Source organism: Schistocerca americana, chromosome 6 (assembly GCF_021461395.2).
Source record: "Schistocerca americana isolate TAMUIC-IGC-003095 chromosome 6, iqSchAmer2.1, whole genome shotgun sequence".
NCBI classification, from domain to species: domain Eukaryota; kingdom Metazoa; phylum Arthropoda; class Insecta; order Orthoptera; family Acrididae; genus Schistocerca; species Schistocerca americana.
In genome coordinates, this window is record NC_060124.1 from 539553585 (window position 1) to 539580051 (window position 26467).

The 26467-nt window shown below is 45.1% G+C and overlaps 1 protein-coding gene and 1 non-coding gene across 2 annotated transcripts in view; both read left to right on the forward strand.

Moving 5' to 3' along the window:
• Positions 1-26467, forward strand: part of LOC124620278 (eukaryotic translation initiation factor 4B2-like) — a 193484-nt gene that overhangs the window by 105896 nt on the left and 61121 nt on the right. The gene's annotated exons all lie outside the window — the stretch shown is intronic.
• Positions 20721-20795, forward strand: Trnas-cga. The gene has a single exon. It is a non-coding gene; the product is annotated as a tRNA-Ser (tRNA).

Below are 26467 nucleotides of genomic sequence, written 5' to 3' on the forward strand. Positions count from 1 at the left end.
CAGCCAACCTGTATCCTGGTAAAGGAAGCCTCTGAATTATCTCCTTATTTAAGAAGTGTTCAGGTATACCAATAATTTCAGAGTCAACATCTATAAGCAGTTCACTAACTTTATCTCTAATACCTTGTATATTTTGATGAAATATACTAATTCCCTCATTAATCGGATACCCAAGCTTTGTAGAAAGTGGTTTCTTTGTTAGAGAGACTTCCCTTAAGCAGGAATACCTATCAGCTGACTTCAATCTAAAAAATGTACAGCTCTAACACCCACAACTACCGGAATTTTCCCATGAGTGATCCCACCACCCCCACCTATGCTGTCACCTATAAGTTTTGCCAACCTCCCCTTCTCATACCTGTTGAGGTGCAGGCCATGTCTAGTGAAACCCATCCTACTGATAGACTCCACCGACACCACTGAGATGTGACTCATGCCTTCTGTCATCAGCGCACCCCCAAGTCTCATGTTATTACGCCTGACGGCTGTATTAAGATGAGGCCGATCGTGACGCTGAAACAGTTCCACGAAATGCACATTCGTGTTGCCAGTCTGAGTGGCTATCTTTTCCAGGTCACCATCTATGTCATACTCCCCATCCCTATCAATACTATTACCAGCCCCACCCACAATCACTACCTGATCCTCTTTAGTAAAATCCCTACATAACCCCCCTATGTTAAAAGTCACCTGAGCCAATCCTGCATTAGGCTTCACAATGCTGGTGACCTGGTACTCACTCCCCAAAACTTCCTGCAACTGCTAGCCTACACCTCTACCATGAGAACTACCTAACAGCAGAACCTTCTTCTTTCTCTTAGACTTTGCAACTGTCCTAGCCACCGTAACTGCTGAGGTCTGCTGCATACTTCCTACATCTGAAGCTACTAGAGATTCCTCTCCACTAGACTCTGACAGTTGGTCATATCTATTACAAACACCAATAGTAAAACTATCTGAAAATCTCCTTCTCCTAGCAGATCTCTTGCCAACAGCTAGCTCCCATTCCCCAAACACCTTCTCCCTCCTCATCCTATCTAGCTCCTCCTGTGCGTTTTTCAACTGCACCTGAAGGGCACTGTATCTCTTTCTTCTCCAAATATTGGTCTTCAGAACTGAAAAATTGATGCTGATTACATAGATACTCTGCAATTTATATCCAGTCACTGTGATTCGAAAAGTTTTGATCTATTAGTTACTAAGAAGTCTAAGACTTTCCGTCACTCCTAGGTTTTCTAACTATTTGCTCGAAATAATTTTCAGACAAAACATTCAGAAAAGCCTCGCACGAATCCCATTCTCTGGGACCAATTTTAATCGCATGACTCTCGCATTTTATAGCTGGTAATTCAAAGTCTTCTCCTGTCACAATACCACGACTAGGAAACTTAGAACATTCTCAAAGTTCTCTCTAAAGCACTGAGCCACACCAGCTCCTGATGATGGTGGCCTATAAAAGCATGCGATTACCATGTTTGACCCTCCTTTAACTTAATTTAATTCACATTCGGAATCCGTAATAAGCTCGCTAGATATTGACGAATTCTACACTGCAATGAATACGCCGACACCTTTGGCGTCTAACCTATATTTTCAGTATACGAGGTCCGTTCAAAAAGTTCCAGAACATTCGTAATGTCGCGCCAATGGTGTGTTGGAGCAAAATGTGGTTGGCATCCCTCCACACGCCTGTGTTTAATGTGTAACTGCGGGAAGTTTCACTGTTCTATGTCTGTTAGTTATTGTTCAGCGCTGTAGATCGTTGTCGTACAGTTTGCGAATTTCGAGATGACAGAGGAGCAACGCGGCTGCATTAAGTGACTCTCAAGGAATCAAGGAAACCTTTAGACACACACCAAATGATGCAGTAAGCGTACGGTGGTGAGTGCTTAAGGCATACTCGTTGTTACGAATGCTTCACACGGTTTAAAAATGGCTGGACGGAAGTTAAAGATGACCCCCGTTCAGGATGCCCTTCGACGTCTACCGACAACGCTCTTGTCAGGAATGTCAACGAAATTGTTAATGACAATCAAAGACTGACTGTCCGAGAGATAGTAGAAGAACGTAACATTTCAGTTGGATCACGTCATGAAATCCTGACACAGCATCTTGGAATGCACCGTGTTGCCGCCAAGTTCATCCCATTGCTCATGAGTCAAGACCAGAAAGGCCTTTGCCCCGCAATCTGTGAAGAGCTGTTGGATCGCGCAAATGAGAACAAAATGTCCTGTAAGAAAACCATAACTGATGACGATAAATGGGTCTACGGTTACGATGTTGAGACCAATGTTCAATCTTCACAATGGGTCAGGAAATGTTGTCAAAGACCAAAAACAGCCATGCTTATAGTTTTCTTTCACTCTGAAGGATTAGTTCATCATGAATTCGTGCAACAAGGACAAAGTGTCAATCGATGATACTATCGGGATGTGTTGCGACGCCTGCGCGAAAATGTGAGAAGGAATCAGCCTGAAATGTGGCGAGACAACTCACGGCTTTTGTATCGCGGTAATGCACCCGCACATTCATTCATCCATGTTAGTGCGTGGCTATTGCGCAATAAACGAAATCACTGTGCTGCCTCATCTTTCGTACCCTCCAGACCTGGACCATGCGGATATTTTTTAAATTCCAAAGTTGAGAACTCCGTTGAAAGGACGTAGATTTGCAAAGATAGACGAGATAAAAGAAAATTCTCAGAGGACACTTCGCACGATCCAGCAAGAGGCGTACCAAGACTGTTTTCGGAAAAGGAAAAAGCGCTGGGAGCGATGTATCAATTGTGGAGGAGAGTATTTCGGAGGAGAACATGCACAATAAGTAAAGCGTAAGGGTGGAAAAATTTTTTGGACGAAGTTCCGGAATTTTTTTGAACAGACCTTGTATTTCCAATTTGTATAAAGAATTCCGCAGCTATTCACTTCGTTTCAACCAGATGTTCCTGACACTACCTGTGGTGTCACCGCCAGACACCACACTTGCTAGGTGGTAGCTTTAAATCGGCCGCGGTCCATTAGTACAAGTCGGACCCGCGTGTCGCCACTTTCAGTGATAGCAGACCGAGCGACACCACACGGCAGGTCTAGAGAGACGTACTAGCACTCGCCCCAGTTGCACGGACGACGTAGCTAGCGATGCACACTGACGAAGCCTCGCTCATTTGCAGAGCAGATAGTTAGAATAGCCTTCAGCTAAGTCAATGGCTACGACCTAGCAAGGCGCCATTAGCAGTATATTGTCTGAAACTACAGAGTCTCACTTGTATCATCAAGAACGCTGTATACAATGATGGATTAAAGTTAAGTATTCCAGAAGCTACGTACTTTTCTTCATAGCATTCATTACGTATCCTGTTTCAGACCTCACGCCATCCTGCGTAAGCTTATAGCGCGTGCCTTTCGGCTTCCTCTCGTTGTCTAGGCTGTCTTGTCTAGACACAACACTACCTGTGTATTATCTGTTTCAGTAGCCAATACTAATTTCGGTACCTTGTCACTGATGCTGCTCCTGTATAATAGTATGATACGGCCTTCTTTGATTCCGATATGCGAGGACGAACGTTCACTGAAAATCATGTGGCTGGTTCCCCTGGACTAAGATAAGCTATGTACACCTCACAGGTACCCGTCCATCCTAATAACTGCTTACTGCGTATAGTGCACGTGACCTATTAAGGGGAGTGGGCTGTAATTTTTCCTCCCGACAGCAAAGTGGAAAAATTCACGTCCGACGGCGTCCAAGAACAGTCTAAGCCTCTGTAATACTGATTTATATTTACTGTTTTCTATTCTCACCGCCCATTAAAAACCATGGGTGTGCTTAAAACAACTGCACTCAGGGCACACACAGTTTTCGAGAACTTGCCTAGGGAGCCCGCTCATCTGAGACCAGTATTCAAGGAAAATGCGTATTTCTCACTGAATATCAACAGGGCAACGGCAGTTAAAGCAAAAGCCCAAGAATCGGATAAGGAAGATAATTCATAGACACAATCCACAGCTTTTATTCCGCTTGTTGCCAACGTTTCTTTCAAGATACTTAGGATCACCGGGAAATTTCTAGTTATGAATGGTTTTTCGTCCATAATGTAAGACAGCAGACCTTCTTGGATAGTGAAGGATAACGCGTTACTGTGGAATCCTGGTGTAGCCCACCTACAAGTCTCGCAGTATGTCGTCTTAGAACTGTGAACAGCTAACATTAATCGAATCTGAGGTCTGTAAAAATCTTAAACATTTTTCTGTTAGAACGACAACCACCCCTGTTCCGTCAACATTCATAACTCTTAAAACAGTCACAAGTCCTTTCATTTATAGAGAATATGATGAGTAATAGGTACTGCCAACTTTCTCTCGTTCGGTTTAAAGTTGCCCCACTTCAACACAATCACTTTTCACAGCCACCTTTTAAACATTTCACTTCATACAGTATAAATACACAACAAATATCCATCTCCACGCCACGTCGCATGTTGCATACTAATATACTTCAGCTTCATGCGATGGTTAGTTCCGTGTAATATTACTAAAAAAATATTCTTTCTGCCGTGGTCTATTCATTAGTAGTCCCTGTAGTTCATTCCCACATTGTTACTAAAAGCAAGTAAATATCGAGTTCTTTACCAAATGAAGGTGACTTCATGCAAATACCTATATTTTTGTTCCCAGTCACAAGTTACTCGAGGTATTGTCCTAAAATTCTTATTGGACGTGTACCAATTTAGCAGGCCTACACTGTAAGAACTGCTTTCCTTTTACACCGTGTTAAACGCGGGCAGCGGGAGTAATATGAATAACATCTTCCGTTGCGTACGTTCGGTTGATTAGGATGGATCAATTCCACTTGTCATATAACATATCTTTATTACTCAGTTAATTCTAATTCAATATTATCTGACACGTTAACCGAGAAATATAACTTTGATAAATTACTGTATTTCAATAACGACAGCCGGCCGGAGTGGCCGAGCGGTTCTAGGCGCTACAGTCTGGAACCGCGCGACCGCTACTGGTCGCAGGTCCGAATCCTGCCTTGGACATCGATGTGTGTGATGTCCTTAGGTTAGTTAGATTTAAGTAGTTCCAAGTTCAAGGGGACTGATGACCTTAGAAGATAAGTCCCATAGTGCTCAGAGCCATTTGAACCATCAATTATTATGAAAAGGATACATAGCTACTCATCATATAGAGCAGATACTGAGTCGCAGACAGGCACAAGAAAAAGAGTGCTAGACATGTGCGCTTTCTGCCGAAAGGTCTTCTTCTAAAGTAGATGCCCCCCCCCCCCCCCACACACACATACATTTACGCTAGCGCATGTGACACACACGTGACCACAGTCTGTGCCCCCTGACGCCGGAGACAGTAGTCCTGTGTCTGTGATAATGCTTGTCTGTGTGTGTGTGTGTGTGTGTGTGTGTGTGTGTGTGTGTGTGTGTGTTCTCTACTTTAGAAGAAGGCATTCTGGCTGAAACTCGTATATTTAGCACTCTTTTTGCTGTGCCTGTGTGCAAAATATTGTCATTAGTCTATCCAGGATGTTCCATTGTATTTCAATAACGTGTGGGCCACTCTCCTCCGTCAGTCTAGTCAGATGTTGCGCATTGGAACACGCAGTGACAACGGGTTTTCCAGGGGTTCCAACGACACCGAAGTCGTCGCAGGCTTCTCTACTGCTACTCTATACTGTTGCATCTTACAGCAGTAGCCTGAATCCAGCGAACTGTGGCCAATGCTCTTTATGGCTGTTTTCGGACAACGGCCAATTTTCCTTGCGTCCGCAGTAACATTCACAGCCCCTATCGAACGTGTACAAACTGTATGAAATTTAAAAAATCTATAAACAAAGTAGTCAGCAGTAGCAGAGAAAGAACAAATTGACGTCAGTAAGAGATGAAATTATTAAATTGTGACGCTACTAAAGTTGCGATACTCATAAATCATTAACAAATGAAACAGAAAATAGCATTAAAATATGCTCTTCCAAGTTTTTCCTCTTCAATACACACAACAATATCCGCAAAATCCAAAAACAGAACTGAAAATCACTACTGAAAACGGATACACTGAGGAGGAAAAAACATGGAATAGCGATATGCTCATATAGAGGGCCCATATAGCAATCAAGGTGCAAAAGCGCAGTCCAATGGCGGAGCTGTCATTTGTACTCTGGTGATTCGTGTGACAAGCTTTCCGACGTGATTGTGGCCACACGAGGGGGATTAACAGACTTTGAATGGGGAGTGGTAATTGGAGATACACGTGTAAGGACACACCGTTTCGGAGATCGTTTGTGAATTCAATATTCCGCCATCCACAGTCTCTGCATCTACATCTACATGGCTACTCTGCAGTTCACACTTAAGTGCCTGGCAGAGGGTTCATCGAACCATTTTCATACTACTTCTATACCATTCCACTCTCGAATCGTGCGTGGAAAAAGGAACACCTAAATCTTTCCTTTGGAGCTCTGATTTCTCTTATCTTATTATGATGATCATTTCTCCCTAAGTAGGTGGGTGTCAACAAAATATTTTCGCATTCGGAAGCGAAAGTTGGTGATTGATATTTCGTAAATAGATCTCGCCACAAAGAAAACCGCCTTTGCTTCAGTGACTGCCACCCCAACACGCGTATCATATCAGTGACACTCTCGCCCCCATTGCGCGATGACACGAAACGAGCTGCCTTTCTTTGCACTTTTTCGATGTCATCCGTCAATCTTACCTGGTAAGGATCCCACACCGCGCAGTAATATTCCAGCAGAGAACGCAGAAGTGTAATGTAGGCTGTCTCTTTAGTGGGTTTGTTGCATCTTCTAAGTGATGTACCAACAAAGCGCAGTCTTTGTTTCGCCTTCCCCCAAAAAAGAGGCAAACTACCGCATTACTGCAAACGACAAACAGTCACATAAACATCAATACGTGATACTGCGAAAATAAATGAACTCACTGACGATGAGAAAGCTTCTCCAAAAGATGTTTAGGTGTTAAAGAAATATTCGTGTTTTCTCGACACAGAACCGTATCTCCGTTATTATATAAAAAAACTAGATATTAATTTCCGACCGTTAGTTACTTATCTCAAAGTATCCAGTTTAGGTCAGTGTAACTTTGATCGTTAAAGGCATAAAATAACGTACAAGGTTTACGACGCAAGCAGTTGTGTCCACACAGTTCATGCACAGTTCATGATTCTCTCCCTGACCGTCAGCAGCTGTCCAAGGCCGGTATTAACTACTTTGACAAGCCCGTTGATTAATTGGCTTTTCTCGACAGCAACTTTTAGTTCTCCTCCAAAACACCTGTATGGTGTGTTTGTGTGGGGAGAGTCCTGATCCATATAGCAGTCAGTGGCCTGGCGTGTTATGTGGGGCACCGTGCTCTCACGTGGGCTGCCATTTGCATAGCAATGCGCACTTAGCGCCGTTATTCGAACCGCCCCACGGCTTTGCTTCGAAGGCGGACTGACCCACAGAGGGAGAGAGAGAGAGAGAGAGAGAGAGAGAGAGAGAGAGAGAGAGAGAGAGAGAGAGAGAAGCACCCTCGCTGCCAGGATCGGCTAGACAATGCGAACATTAGTCGATGCTTCCGAGCAGATAACACAGTCGCTACGCGGCATCTCGCAGAACGGAACGGCCATCAGCTTTGTCGGCCTGCTGTAATGGATTCATTCCCTGCAGCGTTGACCCCTTCCCCACATCCCCTTCCGCTACTCTTGCAAGTGGTAACGACCCTGTTACTTGATATCTGTCGCTATCAACTGCTGAAAATCTTGACATTGTTTCTGCGGATCATACTGCAAATAGTTTTAAACAGGATCGGCGTTATGAACTGTAACTGTTGAACCGAAGATTAGTTTGAACACCACAGTCCTTTACTGCGGCTAATCCTGTTGGGGCTGGCATGCTCTTGCCTTCCTCCGACGTTTTAACTGACCTAACAAGCTAGAGATGGGTCGTTCGCGAAGGAACAAATCCCACGGAATGGTTCACTAAACTGAACGTAAGGAACTGCTTATAACGAACAAGTGTTCACCTTTCCCTTAAGATCGGTCTCGTTAGCGACTCGGTCTCTTCGGACATTCACGTTGCGGTTCCACCGTTATTAGTTCAGTACCGAATCGCAGTTCCTTTTGTCCATTGTGGTTGTTCGATCTTGTTCAGTTTCAAACTGTTCTCGAAGTTTCGACTCCTGATTCTTTGCGTGCACCGTTGAGCATCCATGACTGGTAATTTATAACAGTCTTATAATTGTATGTTGAAATTAAAACAACGGAGTCCTGATTGACGGGAACTCTATTTTTTGTCATGCTAGTTCAAATTTTTGAAATAAGCGGTCATTATTTCCATTTTAGTTATCACAAATAATATTTGTCACTGGAATTTTTAAGTTTGTATGCATAGGGTGAACATTAATGAAACCGAAAAACTGCAGGCACGGATTGCTGACTGGATGTGGAGGAAAAAGGTCCAATGAACGTCTCCGAAAATCCATCGTCGCCAAGGTAGATGGCGTTGATGAATGTGAGTTCCTGTGACCACGTGTCGCGTGTTCCTTCTGGGTCAGAAGCTGTGTGGTTGACGCAGCGTACTGTAAGCCGCAGAATGGCTGGTATTCATGTCGGTAACAAGCCGAGACGGTGTATGTGAACGGCCAACAAGATAGAAACAGCCGAGAGGCAGTACGGTTATACGAAAACAAGTGCCCTCACAGACACCAACCACACCACACAACATTTGAAGCTCTTTTTGGGCGTTTGTGTGATCGTGGGTCCTTTCAGACAAACGAACGGGCAGCTCTCTGAGCACTATGGGACATAACTTCTAAGGTCATCAGTCCCCTAGAACTTAGAACTACTTAAACCTAACTAACCTAAGGACATCACACACATCCATGCCCGAGGCAGGATTCGAACCTGCGACCGTAGTGGTCGCGCGGTTCCAGACTGTAGCGCCTAGAACCGCTCGGTCACCTCGGCCGGCGAACGGGCAGGGAGGCGGCGGATTGTGCGTATATCAGACTTAGAGAACCGGATTCTACAGGATATTGAGACGGACCCTAATATAAGTTCCAGGCAAGTGGCTCACCTGCATGGTGTAAGCCGGCCGGTGTGGCCTCGCGGTTCTAGGCGCTTCATTCTGGAACCGCGCGACCGCTACGGTCGCAGGTTCGAATCCTGCCTCGGGCATGAGTGTGTGTGATGTCCTTAGGTTAGTTAGGTTTTAGTAGCTCTAAGTTCTAGGGGACTGATGACCTCAGATGTTAAGTTCCATAGTGCTCAGGGCCATTTGAACATTTGCATGGTGTAAGCCAAAGTACGATTATGTGTGTGCCGCATGACAACCGCTGCTACCCTGTCACCTGCAACGAGGGCAACGATTATCAGCAGCAGTCAGAGCAACTTTCATTAGTCAGCGCCATCTACCACGACAACGATGCATTTCCGGACGCATGTTCATACGATCATTTTTCCTCTATTTCCAGTCGGGAATGCGTCTCTGCAGTTGGTCGGTTTTTTAATGTTCACCCTGTGTACTATATAATTTATGTTCTACGAGTTTCTAAAAAAATAAATTTAAAATGTAATTAAAAGAATTTATGAAAAAGTTTCCTGCATCATTTTTCACTTCTCTGCTTGTGAGACACAGCTCGTAAGCTATGGAAGGATTACACGGCAGTCGGACAACCTGGAGTACATGCCAATCTCAATTCCGTTCGTGCAAGTCGACAACTATTCTGCATCGAATTTCCAGTCTCTCTGATCCCACTTCAGTTTTACATGCGTATAAAATTTATCCAAGTATTTGAATTTTTAAAATGAAGAATTTTTCATTACCTATATACAGTTCAATTTTTGTTTTGGAATGAGGTACGCGTAAGAACAGAGGTTCCATTAGAAGCCAGTAACCCTTAGAGGGAGCATCTCAGGTGGCGAATGGGCGAAGGGTGATAGCAGAGAAATGAGATACCCAGCGCGGACGAACACACAATGCAGCGTCTGATTCGGAGCGAGCGGTTGTAAAAGGCATCTGAGGAAATGGAGAGGGGAACGGAATATTACCGCAGATTGTTACCCTTGCATAAGGCAGTCTGTATTTTACATTGCTGTAGGGCCGAATGGAGTACAAAATTATATATTGATTATCCAAGTGTATGTGCAAAGTTCAGAACACGATGACCAACTCCATTCAACATCATAGAGAAGATAATGGATGATAATCAAGGAAGTTGCAAATGTCATTGTGGAAGAGGAGGAGGAGGGAGTCGTAGTAGGCGGTCATGGTGTTGGTGGGGACGACAGGGAAAGATAGCTTGTAATGACGAATATGGGATTCAAAAATCTCAGGAGGAGGATCTACACTTCGAAACCACCGGGGATAAGTGTAGAAAGCAAATCGATTTTATATTAGTGGAAGAAAGGTACAGAAATGGAATTAAGAAGCTGCACACATTAACAGGTGCAGATATTAATAGCGACCATAATTTCCTTATGGCGTATATAGAAACAAAAACTAAAAAACTGTAGAAGACTACCATGATGAAGTGTGACGTAGCGAAGATAAGATCCGGGAGAGAAAGAATTACGTAAATGCTGTCACTAGAACTTAACTAACACATTATGATACAAAGAACCATCTGACAATAGAGTATTGGAATATGTTCAAAGAATTAATCATAAAACCAATGCAGAAAAGTATAGGACATGTGAACGGGAAAAGGGCAAAAAAGCAGTGGGTTACAAAGCAAATGATTTCAAACATGAAGGAGAGAAGAAATTTTAAATCAAAAACAATGAAGAGGAAAAGATGCAAGAAAAAACGTACCGTAGGCTGAACAACTAACTACTTAGAGAAACAGGCTTGGAAAAAAAGGGGTACAAGAGAAGAGCAACTCAGTTTAGGAACTGGAGAGGAAGGGGAGATATAATTTACTGTTCAACAGAGTAAAGACTACAAAATGCGTATAAAATAGACAAGGAAGTACTACTATGTAAATTCTGAGTAAAGACGAAAATTTAATGTACAAAGATCATGAAGACATTCTGTAGAGATAGGAAGATGATTTAAAAGAACGTATCACAAATAGTGCTTGAATCCGTGAACAGTGTAAAGGACGAGAAAGAACCAACAGTCATTACGAAAGAAGTAAAGAGTGCAATACATACATAGAAAAACAGGAAAGCAGTAGTTACAGATACAGTATCAGGAAAAGTACTAAAATGTTTGAACCAAGGAGGAGTAAGAGAAATATTGAGACTATGTTGCAAAATAGGACAGCGGTGATTGGTCAGAAGACTTTCTAACTACAGTAATGACTCCGACACCAAAGAAACAAGGAACCAAGAAATTCAGTGAGCACAGGGCAATTAGCCTCATTTCACATGAAGCCTAAGTTATGATAAGAACCATTAATAAAAGACAGGAGTAAGTAATGGAGGAGAATCTGCTGAAAAGCAATTTGGTTTTAGGCAGAAGACAGGCACAAGAGATGCAATAGGACTCTTGCGAATTTTCGCAGAGAGGTATATTGAAAAGGCAAAAGACCTGTATATGTGTTTCATAGACCTTATGGACCTGAAAAAGACCTTTGATAATATGGCTTGGGATATGCTTGCAACTATAACGAAGGAAAGTTAATATACTAGAAAGCCAGACGACTTGTAAATTCATCATATGCAAATCAAGAAGCGTAATTGAAAATGAGAGGAGAGAGAACTAGGAAAAGGTATAAGACAAGGCTACTGTCTCCTACTCTTTTCAGTCCGTACCTAGGAAATATAGCTGACCACTGCCTACTAGGTGACAAGAGAGTAAAAATTGGAGGGAAAAGAATGTGGTGTTTGAAGTTTGAAGACGACATGGTCCTCCGAGCAACAGGTGCAAAAGAATTACATCATATACTGGATTCCATTGAAGTTAAAGGAAAGACTTACGAAATGAAAATCAGCACAAAGGCAACAAGAGTAATGGCAGCAGGGGGAAATAAAAACGTAAAGATAATGCTGAATGGTGGAGTGTTACAACGTTACAAAACGTTCAAATCTCTAAATACCTCGGAAACAGGACAGAATCCGACTGGAAGAATAGCACAGAATACCAGTGGCGAAAGAGCATTTTAGGGAAAAAGGAGAATTTTCTGTAGCAGTATGGACAAAGATTTGAGGAAAAGGCTCGTACAGTGTTTTGAATGGCGTGTCCTCTGGTATGGTGCTGAAACGTGGACACTGAGGAAGGAAGACAGAGCAAGGCTAGGGACTTTTGAGGGGCGAAAGAATAAGTAGGATGAATAGAGTGAAAAATGAAGAGGTACTGAGGATAGTGGGAGAGCAAAGACAATCACTGGATGTAATAAACAGAAGGAACTTAAACTTGATTGGACGTATGTAAAGTAAGATGGGCTTACGTAAACGGTCTTTGAAGGGAATGTGGAAGAAAAGATGAGGTGGCGCGAGCAAGTGATATATATGAAACAGCACATACAGCAACATTAAGAAGGAATCAGTGGAGCACAGGAACTTGAGACGTAGAGGATCTGCTAATATAACAGAAAAGCGATGATGATACATATTCATAAAAAAATCGGCTCTCATTGTAAAACGTAGTTACTCCATTTTGACTTGTTTAAAAGGCATACTGCAACACACAATTAGATTAAAAAAGAACAGTAAATGAGTAAAAACGAAGGGGTCTCAAAAGAACCAATCAACAGTGAACTACACTACTGACCATTAAAATCGCTACACCACGAAGAAGACTTGCTACAGACGCGAAATTTAACCGACAGGAAGAAGTTGCTGTGATATGCAAATTGTTAGCTTTTCAGAGCATTCACACAAGGTTCGCGGAGGTGGCGACACCTACAACGTGATGAATTGAGGAAAGTTGACAACAGATATATCATACACAAACAGCAGTGGACCGGCATTTCCTGGTGAAACGTTGTTGTGATGCCTCGTATAAGGAGGAGAAATGCATACCATCACGTTTCCGACTTTGATAAAGGTCGGATTGTAGCTTATCGCAATTGCGGTTTATCGTAGCGCGACATTGCTGCTCGCGTTGGTCGAGATCCAATGACTGTTAGCAGAATATGGAATCGGTGGGTTCGTATCACTAGCAGTCGAGATGACAGTCATCTTATCCGCGTGGCTGTAACGGATCGTACAGCCACGTCTCGATCCCTAAGTCAACAGATGGGGCCGCTTGCAAGACAACAACCATCTGCACGAACAGTTCGACGATGTTTGCAGTTCTGTTTACAGCATCATGATGGTCGCATCCGTGTTTGGTGACATCGCGGTGAGTGCACATTGGAAGCGTGTATTCGTCATCGCCATACCGACGTATCACCCGGCGTGATGGTATGGGGTGCCGTTGGTCACACGTCTCGGTCACCTCTTGTTCGCATTGACGGCACTTTGAACAGTGGACGTTACGTTTCAGACGTGTTACGACCCTTGGCTCTACCCTTCATTCGATCCCTGCGAAACCCTACATTTCAGCAGGATAATGCACGACCGCATCTCGCAGGTCCTGTACGGGCCTTTCTGGATACAGAAAATGTTCGACTGCTGCCCTGGCCAACACATTCTCCAGATCTCACCAACTGAAAATGTCTGTTCAATGGTGGCCGAGCAACTGGCTCGTCACAATATGCCAGTCACTACTCTTGATGAACTGTGGTATCGTGTTGAAGCTGCATGGACAGCTGTACCTGTAGACGCCATCCAAGCTCTGTTTAACTCAATGCCCAGGCGTATCAAGGCCGTTATTACGGCCAGAGGTGGTTGTTCTGGGTACTGATTTCTCAGGATCTATGCACCCAAATTGCGTGAAAATGTAATCATATGTTAGTTCTAGTATAATATATTCGTCCAATGAATACCCGTTTATCATCTGCATTTCTTCTTGGTGTAGCAATTTTAATGGCCAGTAGTGTAGTTCCCCAAGATGAACGAGTTTGCCCATTTCTATAACAAATTAGTTATAGGTGCACCTACAGTTCGTAGTGTACTCCAAATCACGGTGCAGTTTGTTGTGCTTCTCATTAACAGATCGTTCATAGAAATGCGGTAACTGACAGAAAATTCCTAGTACCGATTTAGGATCGCACCGGCGACCATTGGATTTACAGTCTGACATCTACCCACGGACCAACCACTCCAAACGAGACACGCTGTCGAATAACATCGTTATGTTCAACGCGAATATCAAGGGCACCTTGGTCTAATGAGAGCGTCTTCCAGTACTAATCAAAAAGTGGAGGATCGCGGGTTCCATCGCAGTATCTCCTTAGATTTCGTGAGAACGTAGTCAATTATGTCGTCCGAAGACTTCTAGTATAAGGAACCACACGTATGATGCTAACGATTTTCTCTAATCGGGTGTTGGAGCGGATAGAGGTTGAGGACATCGTCTTACCTTGGGTTGGGGTTACGCCCGTAAGGATGGAAGAAGCAGCACTGCCCAATAGCACGAGAATGACGACGCAGAAAACAATGGAGACCACACCATTAAAGACATGTAGGATGGATCGAAAAGACATAGGACCGGGAGGGATCTGACAAGGGAGAGGTGGCTACGAGAAACAGACTGAATAACAGATAAAATGGTTACATTCTAAGAGTCGGAGCGTTAATGTCAGAAGTATGAATGTGGTAGGTAAGCCAGAAAATATGAAACGAGAATTGAAAAGGTCCAGACTTGATACAGTGAGCTCAGTAAACTGAAATGGGTGGAAGAAAAGGATTCTGGCAGACCAGTGTAGAGTAATATCAACAGCAGGAGAAAGTGGTGTAATGGGAGTAAGATTCGATATAAATAAGAAGATAGGACACAGAATGAGTTACTATGAACAATTGAGTGATAGCATTACTCTCAGAATCGGCAGCAATTGAACGCCGACAATAATATTTCAGGTGTACATATCGACGCCATAAATAGAAGAGAGACTGATGACCTCAGACGTTAAGTCCCATAGTGCTCAGAGCCATTAAACAGAAGAGATTGACGGTTTGAGGCTACTAAATGGGCACTCGGTATGTTAAACGAGATCAAAATAACCACGGGAGAAGAACTGTCTGCTGTTGTGATAGAGGAAGCAACTGATGTCGATTTGAAGATGTATGGGATCCACTATTGTAAGTTTAGTAGAGCTTGAAATCAAATAGGGCAATAGGGCGATGTTAAAGGCAGATAAATGTGAGAACTATCACAGATCATCTTAACAGCTCATGCATCGCTGTTGCTAACAAGAGTCATAAGCAGAAGAATGGAAAAGAAAATGGAGAATTTATTTGATAACGATCAGTTTGACTTCAGAAAAGGTTTTGACGTCAGGAATGGAGTTGTAATGTTGTGTTTCATAATGGAAGCAAGAATTAATGAAGCGAAGAGGCAACTTCATAGTATTTATTGACGAGTAGAAGACGTTGAGCAACATACAATTGTGCAAAATATTTGAAATTCCGCTAAAAAAGGGGTAAGTGGCAGGGAGACAGAATGATATATAAAATATTCAATAAACCATAGCGAATAATAGAGATGGGAAATCAGAAGGCAGACGATCGGATTAGAAAGTGTGCAGGCAGGGATGCAGTCTTTCTCCATTACTGTTGATCCTGTATGTAGAGAAGGAATAAAGGAAACGAAGGGATGTTTCAGACTTGCGAGTAAAGTTCAGAGGGAAACGATATCAAACATAAGATTCGCTGACGACATTGCTATCCTCAGTGAAAATGAGGAAGAATTACATGTCTGTTTGAATGAAATGAACAGTCTTCTGAACACACACTATGAATTGAGAATAAACCAAAGAGAGGCGAAAGGAACGAGTAGTATCAAAAACAGATTAACGATAAGCTTAACATTCATGTTCGGCACGACGTAGCGGACGAAGGCAATGAAAATACTGCATCACAAAAAAAAAGCAAGGAAGACGTAAGAAACAGACCAACACAGGCAAAGAAAGCACTCTGCGACGAAAGATATTTATAGCATCTAACACTGGTATTAATTTGTGGGAAAAAATTTTTGAGGTTGCATGCCAGAAGCGCAGCATTGTAAAAATGAATTATGAGCTGTGGCAAAAGCGGCAAACGAGAGTGTCGAAGGGTTAGCGTGGTGTTACAGAAGTATGTTGAAAATTAAGTGGCCCGAGAAGTGACTGTGAAAGGTGAAACCGCTCTACTATCCATGTTGCTTTGAAAGATCACTACCCTACTCCCTGCCTTGACCGTGCCTAAAGCCCCGAATTCACTCATATTACGGGAGTAATTCGATCTTCATAGTCCAATGGAGTAGATCAGCTGTGATGAAAGAGTAGAGACAGAAGAGGATGGCACAACTTTTGTAATTTTTGACATGTCTCCGGAGAACATCGGTTTATTTATTACTTAAAAATGAATGAGAGCAGTCACATCAGCGACAAACTTCTTTTTTTATATAAGGTTACCGGTTCTGGTCTATTTTAGACCACTTTCAGACCGACACTGTGGGGTCTTGTCCACTCGTCTCGTATAGGGTACCTAAGGGATGCTGCGTTCTCAGAATGACCCGAGTCCTTTGCTGTATACACTACTGGCCATTAAAATTGCTACACCAAGAAGAAATGCAGATGATAAACGGGTATTCATTGGACAAATATACTAGAACTGACATGTGATTACATTTTCACGCAATTTGGGTTCATAGATCCTGAGAAATCAGTACCCATAACAACCACCTCTGGCCATAATAACGGCCTTGATACGCCTGGGCATTTAGTCAAACACAGCTTCTATGGCGTGCAGAAGTACAGCTGCCCATGCAGCTTCAACACGATACCACAGTTCATCAAGAGTAGTGACTGGCGTATTGTGACGAGCCAGTTGCTCGGCCACCATTGACCAGACGTTTTCAATTGGTGAGAGATCTGGAGAATGTGCTGGCCAGGGCAGCAGTCGAACATTTTCTGTATCCAGAAAGGCCCGTACAGGACCTGAAGCATGCGGTCGTGCATTATCCTGCTGAAATGTGGGTTTGGCAGCGATCGAATGAAGGGTAGAGCCACGGGTCGTAACACATCTTAAATTTAACGTCCACTGTTCAAAGTGCCGTCAATGCGAACAAGAGGTGACCGAGACGTGTAACCAATGGCACCCTATACCATCACGCCGGGCAATACGCCAGTATGGCGATAACGAATACACGCTTCAAATGTGCGTTCACCGCAATGTCGCCAAACACGGATGCGACCATCATGATGCTGTAAACAGAACCTGGATTCATCCGAAAAAATGACGTTTTGCCTTTCGTGCACCCAGGTTCGTCGTTGAGTACACCATCGCAGGCGCTCCTGTCTGTGATGCAGCGTTAAGGGTAACCACAGCCATGGTCTCCCAGCTGCTGCAAACGTCGTCGAACTGTTCGTGCATATGGTTGTTGTCTTGAAAACGGATCTATGGAACGATAAACTAATCTAATCTAATCTAATCCACCGATTCCATATTCTGCTAACAGTCATTGGATCTCGACCAACGCGAGCAGCAATGTCGCGATACGATGAACCGCAGTGGCGATAGGCTACAATCCGACCTTTATCAAAGTCGAAAGTGTGATGGTACGCATTTCTCCTCCTTACACGAGGCACCACAACAACGTTTCACCAGGCAACGCCAGTCAACTGCTGTTTGTGTATGAGAAATCGGTTGGAAACTTTTCTCATGTCAGCTCGTTGTAGGTGTCGCCACCGAGGCCAACCTTGTGTGAATGCTCTGGAAAGCTAATCATTTACATATCACAGCATCTTTTTCCTGTCGGTTAAATTTCGCGTCTGTAGCACTTCAACTTCGTGGTGTAGCAATTTTAATGGTCAGTAGCGTATAATGTCCAAACAAGCAATTGATGTGGATCACTAATAACTGTTCTCGTAGCTCTCTCTGCTAGGCCGTGCTAATACTCTACAATGCTGTCCATGAATGTCCGCCGCCGCGCGGGATTAACCGAGCGGTCTGAGGCGCTGCAGTCATGGACTGTGCGGCTGGTCACGGCGGAGGTTCGAGTCCTCCCTCGGGCATGGGTGTGTGTGTTTGTCCTTAGTATAATTTAGGTTAAGTAGTGTGTAAGCTTAGGGACTGATGACCTTAGCATTTAAGTCCCGTAAGATTTCACACACATTTGAACATTAATGTCCGCCGAGGCTGGCAGGAGCAGCGCTTATATTCACTTCGGCTGGATGCGCTCCTGTTGTGATGCGGTCCTAATCAGCGCAACATTGGCCGACGTCGTTTACCGCCTTCTCTGGTCTTGCATTATTTTTCTTCGTTCCGGCGCTTGTGGTTACACTTGAAAATTCTCCCCCCCCCCCCCCCCTCACCCTCCCCTCCCCAAAGCGACGGACCGTCATCGTGTAGGGAGTGCGACCACGGCAGGGGAGGCAGAAGTGTGGGTGCATCACCAGACCGGAAGCTGTGGCTGCAGGGTCTTCAAGCTTCCGGCCGTACCCCATCAGGCGTGCGCTTTAGCGAAAACGTCCCCAGAGAACGACCAGAAGGATACGCTTCAACCTTCTGATGCCGTGAACCAGATGAAGAAGGCGGCGACTGCTGCCATGTGGTCGGGTCCAGCTCCATCGGTAAGACGAGTGGAGGCGGAGGAGTAGAAGGCTCCGTCTCCATGGGGTCGTCCCGCGGTCTCGTGATGACACCCTCTGGCGGATGCTGTGGCCGCGCTGACCTCTGGATCCGTGAATCTGGGGGAAGAGAGATTGAAAGATCATCATGTACGTGACAGAGGCGCAGTTGATTTTGATGGCGGCACTGCAAGCCATCTGGACCTGAAAGATACATTCAAGCACGAAGTCGACAGACGATCTCGGCTCGCGCCCACAGTCTGCTGCTACTAAAAATTCTGTAAAAAACAATATCATGAGGTGCAAAGCGATACTTGCGGCCTTCTTCGACGCCGGATGCTGAGGAGGTTGGAGCAGGTGGAGCAGTGTTCGACGGTGGCGACCGTGAAGGAATTCCGCCGGCGATGTTCCATCTCGTGGGTGCGAACGATAGGAGGCGAGAAACAGTTCCAATGCTTGATGCCTGGCGTGTGCGGAGCGAAGTTTGGCCATCTGCTGCTTAAAGGTGCTGACAAAACGTTCCGCGTCGTCGTTTGACTGTGGATGCAACGGTGCACTACTTGATGCTGTATGCCGTTGCGTTCACAGAATGTTTCAAATTCTTTTGAAGTGAGCTGAGGTCCGTTGTCTGACACTATTACTTCAGGTGAACCTTCCAGCCAAAAAATCGATAACTCCTGAATTGTGTTACGTGACGTTGTCGAGTTCATTGGCATAGGGAAAGGAAACTTCCTATACGAGTCAACCACAATCAATCAACTGGTGTTCCAAAAAGGTCCTGGAAAGTCTATTTGCACACTTTGCCATGGCGATTTCGACTGAGGCCGAGCAAAGAATTTTTGTGGCCTAGTGAACTGATTTTCCGCGCATGCTTGACACTGTTCTATTTGGGCGTCCATACCATGCCAAGTACAGTGTCGACGCGCTGTTTCTTTCGAACAGTCTCCCAGCGTCCTTGGTGAAGTAACTGCAACACTTCCTTTTGAAAGGCTTTAAGAATCAACACACGTGACTGTACACTGTCATTTTGAACAAGAATTACACCTTTATGTACAGCGAGGCTATGCCGACGTGTGAAGTATCGGCGCACTACAGAGCTGTTTATGTAATTCAATGAGTGAGACCAAGATGTGCGAATGTAATTCAGCAAAATCTTCAAATCTGGATCAGCTTCCGCGGTTTGTGCAATTTTCCTGTAATTCAGCGGAAATGGCTGAAGCAATTCAGAATTCTGAGCATCGATGCAACAACAAGATGCAGCAGAAGCGTCAAAGTCTGTATTAGGGCCAATCGGAAGACGTGAAAGTGGGTTCGCATTGCCATGTTGAGCTGGTATTGACACAACAACAAATCCCATCTTTGCAATTTTGGGCGGTTCGTACAGGAGCCGATTTCGCCGGATGAAACAAGGACTGCAAAGGCTTGTGATACGTTACTAAGTAGAATTTTCTCCCATACAAATAGTGGTGGGATTTGGTGACAATAGCCAACGCCTCTTTCTCAATTTGTGAATAGTTACATTGAGCTTTGGACAACACTTTTGATCGAAAGCAATAGATCTGTCTTTATCACCAATTCTGTGTAAAAACATTGCATCTATTCCGTAAGAGGAAGCGTCAACGTGCAATACCACTGGTTTGACAGGATCAAAGTGAACTAAGCAGCGATCACTGAGCAATGCATCTTTAAGTTTTTGAATCGCTACTTGGCACTCATCTGTCGAAAGAAAGGGGACGTTTCCAGAATGGGATTTTCACTCTGCAGCGGAGTGTGCGCTGATACGAAACTTCCTGGCAGATTAAAACTGTGTCCCCGACCGAGACTGGAACTCGGGACCTTTGCCTGTCGCGGGCAAGTGCTCTACCAACTGAGCTACCGAAGCACGACTCACGCCCGGTACTCACAGCTTTACTTCTGCCAGTACCTCGTCTCCTACCTTCTCATTCTGGAAACATCCCCCAGGCTGTGGCTAAGCCATGTCTCCGCAATATCCTTTCTTTCAGCAGTGCTAGTTCTGCAAGGTTCGCAGGAGAGCTTCTGTAAAATTTGGAAGGTGGGAGACGAGGTACTGGCAGAAGTAAAGCTGTGAGTACCGGGCGTGAGTCGTGCTTCGGTAGCTCAGTTGGTAGAGCACTTGCCCGCGAAAGGCAAAGGTCCCGAGTTCGAGTCTCGGTCGGGGACACAGTTTTAATCTGCCCGTAAGTTTCAAGTTTCAAAGGGAACGTTCCTGCGACGCAAGCGATGAAACGGAGCTGCGATTTGTGCAGCATTCGGAATGAACCGAATATAATATTTCATTTTCCCTAAAACTGACTGCAGTTCTGTGATATCGCGAGGAACTGGCAAGTCTCGTATGGCTAACAAATGCGACTTAAGAGGATGTACACTCTGACTGTTTGACATGCCAAGATACTGCAATTCAGGTTTTAAAAAAAATCACACTTGTCCAGTTTACACTTAAGTTCTGCATCAGATAAGAAACGAAACAAAGTACATAAATTTGTAATATGTTCTTCAGGTCTACGATCTGCTACTAGAGTATCGTCCAAAAGTGAACAGTTTGACACTTGTGCAGTCGGGTGTTCCATATACCGTTGGAAAACTGCGGGTGCAGAAGCGCCTCCAAAAGGCAGACGCAAATATTTAAACAAGCCCAGATGAGTATTTACTGCACACACTTTGAGATTATTCATCGAGCGGTATTAGAAGATACGCGTCGTGCAAATAAATTTTTGTAGAATAGCGTTCAGCGCCTAATTCGTCCATAAGATCCTCTGGACATGGCAATGGATAAGTATCAGAGACAGTTTGTCTGTTAACTGCATGTTTAAAGTCAACACAGAGGCGAATGCGACCTGAAGGCTTGAGGATCAAACCAATAGACTTGCCCGTTGACTAGCTGATATGGGCGCAAAAACTCCGCTATCTTGCAATTCCGTAAGTTCAGCTGCGACTTTATCCCTTAATGCAATGGGAACAGTGCTGGCCCTGCAAAATTTCGGCTGAGCATTGTCTTTCAGAATAATATGTGCCACAAATTTGTTAGCCTTGCCTAAACCTTCAGAAAAGAGGTCTGGCAATTCTTTTAGCAAGCTAGATACACTGTCTTTTACATTGAAAGCAAATACTGACGACACATTGTCCTGAATGTTAAAGCCAAACAAATCAAAAGAATCAAGACCAAGTATGTTTTCACAATCGCGTGATTGTAGCACTGTAAAAGTCACTGCATATGTAAGCAGTACATAGCAGGCAAAGTACGTGTTCCGAGAACGGGAATGTTTTGTCCATTATAAGCCGTCCGTTGCATGCTAGTTTCAGACAGGCGTGGGGAATTTAATAGTTCATACATGTGACGATTTAGCAATGTGACAGTGGCACCCGTGTCCAACTGAAATTTCACGCGTTTCCCACAGATAAGTAAGTCAACAAAATGTTTGTCTAACTGGCATATCATTGATGAAATTGCACGCTTGCTGCGTTTGCTAAAACCTGTTGCAGACTTTGAATATACTGCATTAATGACATGGGCCTTGTGACAAGATTTTTGTGAGTGGGCCGAATTCTTATATATGTTCCGCTGCAAACATACGGATTGTAGATGTCCTTTCCTACCACAAGCGTAACACTGAGCTTGCCAGGAGGGGCAGTTTTGGCGTTTGTGCCGTGAATAACACCGAGAGCAAGACTTAATTCCGTTCACCTGTGTAGCGAAGTGCTTACACAGCATGGAAGGTTATCTGCTTGGCGTGGCTAGTGCACGCCACCGGTGAGGAATGGGGTGATCGCAAGCAAGGGACTCAACCCAACGAACAGCTGACTGTTCAAATTTTCGAGCCGATAAGGTACCGGATTCGTACTGATGCAGTATTTGCACTACCAGCTGAAATGATGGATCGGACTGTTTCAAAATCTGTTCACTGAGTTTGAGATCAGGTACACTGTACACGATCGCATCACTCAACATAACTTCTGAATATATAGCACTGCAAGCACATTTGAATTTGCATTTCATTATCATACCCTGCAAATCTGTTACCCACTCGCGATAAGTTTGTTTTGACCGGTTTTTGCAATTAAGGACTTGATACCTAGCTACTATCACATTCACTTGTTGATCACAGTAGTTAGTCAGCGAAGTCACAGTAGTCAGTCGTAACTACGTTTGCTCGGAATGGCGTTAGGAAAGAGTTTTTGAATTAATCTGAACACTGCACTTTGTACCGTGGATAACAGATAGGGAAGTTTCACAGTACATGCCACGTTGTGGGCTAGTCGATGTGCCCCAGATTGGTGTAATTACTCGAGCCATTCTCCTTCTTGTCCACAAAACTGTCGTAAAGGTGGTATAGCAGCTGGAGTGGGTGGTGCTTGTTGTGTCGGGTGCACAGCGTTGGCCAGTGGCTGCTGCGCTGTGTTGGGCAGTGTTGATGCGAGGGTGAGTCAAATGAAAACCTTAAATTTGTAATAACAAATCGAAATTTCGCGCCGTTATCCTGTAAGTTGGTAAGCGTGCTACAAACAGCGTTCAGAATGGCCTGTAGGTGGCAGCATAGTGCAGATGCACACATACCGTCGGAGTATCAGTATAAAGATGGCCACCCGAACTTGCGACCTGCACCAGGGAAGAACAGCGTTCTGTTATTCGGTTTTTGCGTAGTGAAGGTGTGAAACCTATTGAAATTCATCGTCGAATGAAGGTTCAGTTCGGTGATGCATGTTTGTCACAGCAGCAAGTCTCCGAACGGAGTAGGAAGTTCGCAAATGGTGTGACTTCAGTGGAAGATGCTCCTCGTCCAAGTCAGGCACGATGAATTGTGACTCCACAGAACATTGCAGCAGTTGAAGCCGTGGTGAAGGAAAACCGCGGAGTGACACTGAATGACATTGCAGCATGTTTACAGATTAGTCATGGGTCATCACACCACATTGTGCATGATGTACTCCATTTTGATAAAGTGTCTGCAAGATGGATGCCACGGCAGCTGACTCCTGAAATGAGAGAACGACGTGTTGAAGCCTGTGAAGAACTTCTTCGGCGCTTTGAACGAGAAGGTGATGGCTTCTTTGCAAGAATCATTACTGGGGACGAAACCTGGGTTCACTTCCACTAACAGGAAATGAAGAGAGCGAGCAAGGAATGGCGCCATTCCTCATCACCAAAACCAAAGAAGTTTCGAACAGAACCATCAGTAGGGAAGGTTATGCTGACTCACTTTTGGGACCAAAAAGGCGTCATTTTGGAGCATTACATGCCTAGAGGGACCACTGTCACCAGTGTATCATACACAGATCTCCTAAAAAAAAAAATCATCTGCGGCCTGCAATCAAATCAGAGCGACGTGGATTGCTGTCAGCAGGCGTCCTTTTGCAACATGACAATGCAAGGTCCCACACTGCCCGTACAACAGTTGCAACAATCACAGATCTGCATTTTGAGTGTCTTCCTCATCCACCATACTCACCAGACCTTGCCCCCAAGTGTTTTCTATATGTTTGGACCACTCAAAGACACAATGGGAGGAAGTAAGTTCCGTTCTGATGAAGAGGTACGCCACGCGGTGCATGAGTGGTTGCGCGCACTACCAAAAGAATTCTTTTCTAAAGGAATTTATGCACGTTGTAAGCGCTGGAGGACTAGCATTGAGCGTGTTGAAAAGTGATACAGCTTTGTACCACTTCTGCGCAATAAATAATATTTAAAAAATATTTAAGGTTTTCATTTGACTAACCCTCGTATTTGCTGCGTCTGAAACGGAAAGCCGGCCGTGGTGGCCGAGCGGTTCCAGGCGATTGTGTGGAGCCGCGCGACCGCTACGGTCGCAGGTTCGAATCCTGCCTCGGGCATGGATGTGTGTGATGTCCTTAGGTTAGTTAGGTTTAGGTAGTTCTAAGTTCTAGGGGACTGAAGACCTCAGATGTTAAGTCCCATAGTGCTCAGAGACATTTGAACCAATTTGAAACGGAAATATCAGTGTTCGCTGTGTGGCATCAAATACTTAGGGCAGTGGCAGCTGAGCAGGGTGGGGGACAGGTGGGGTGGTGATGGCGGAAGACACAAATGAAACAAACAGACAAAAATACACTCCTGGAAATTGAAATAAGAACACCGTTAATTCATTGTCCCAGGAAGGGGAAACTTTATTGACACATTCCTGGGGTCAGATACATCACATGATCACACTGACAGAACCACAGGCACATAGACACAGGCAACAGAGCATGCACAATGTCGGCACTAGTACAGTGTATATCCACCTTTCGCAGCAATGCAGGCTGCTATTCTCCCATGGAGACAATCGTAGAGATGCTGGATGTAGTCCTGTGGAACGGCTTGCCATGCCATTTCCACCTGGCGCCTCAGTTGGACCAGCGTTCGTGCTGGACGTGCAGACCGCGTGAGACGACGCTTCATCCAGTCCCAAACATGCTCAATGGGGGACAGATCCGGAGATCTTGCTGGCCAGGGTAGTTGACTTACACCTTCTAGAGCACGTTGGGTGGCACGGGATACATGCGGACGTGCATTGTCCTGTTGGAACAGCAAGTTCCCTTGCCGGTCTAGGAATGGTAGAACGATGGGTTCGATGACGGTTTGGATGTACCCTGCACTATTCAGTGTCCCCTCGACGATCACCAGTGGTGTACGGCCAGTGTAGGAGATCGCTCCCCACACCATGAGGCCGGGTGTTGGCCCCGTGTGCCTCGGTCGTATGCAGTCCTGATTGTGGCGCTCACCTGCACGGCGCCAAACACGCATACGACCATCATTGGCACCAAGGCAGAAGCGACTCTCATCGCTGAAGACGACACGTCTCCATTCGTCCCTCCATTCACGCCTGTCGCGACACCACTGGAGGCGGGCTGCACGATGTTGGGGCGTGAGCGGAAGACGGCCTAACGGTGTGCGGGACCGTAGCCCAGCTTCATGGAGACGGTTGCGAATGGTCCCCGCCGATACCCCAGGAGCAACAGTGTCCCTAATTTGCTGGGAAGTGGCGGTGCGGTCCCCTACGGCACTGCGTAGGATCCTACGGTCTTGGCGTGCATCCGTGCGTCGCTGCGGTCCGGTCCCAGGTCGACGGGCACGTGCACCTTCCGCCGACCACTGGCGACAACATCGATGTACTGTGGAGACCTCACGCCCCACGTGTTGAGCAATTCGGCGGTTCGTCCACCCGGCCTCCCGCATGCCCACTATACGCCCTCGCTCAAAGTCCGTCAACTGCACATACGGTTCACGTCCACGCTGTCGCGGCATGCTACCAGTGTTAAAGACTGCGATGGAGCTCCGTATGCCACGGCAAACTGGCTGACACTGACGGCGGCGGTGCACAAATGCTGCGCAGCTAGCGCTATTCGACGGCCAACACCGCGGTTCCTGGTGTGTCCGCTGTGCCGTGCGTGTGATCATTGGTTGTACAGCCCTCTCGCAGTGTCCGGAGCAAGTATGGTGGGTCTGACACACCGGTGTCAATGTGTTCTTTTTTCCATTTCCAGGAGTGTATGTATGACGTAATTTTCTGCAACGCCCACCTGAAAACAAGAATCAGGAAAAACGATAAACTATTAAAGTAATAAGCGCCGCTTCAAAGTAAAGAGAGAATAAAGGCATCAGCGGGTAAAAAAAAAAAAAAATAATAAAATTTCGTGGCATGAAGTTCGTTAGGAAGCCTCGTCGCCAAATGTGGGGTCTTGCCCACTCGTCTCGTATAGGGTGCCTAAGGGTTGCTGCATTCTCAGAATGATCAGAGTCCTTTGCTATATATAATGTCCAAACAAGCAATTGATATGGATCACTAATAACTGGTCTCCTAGCACTGTGCTAGGTCGTGCTAGTACTCTACAATACTG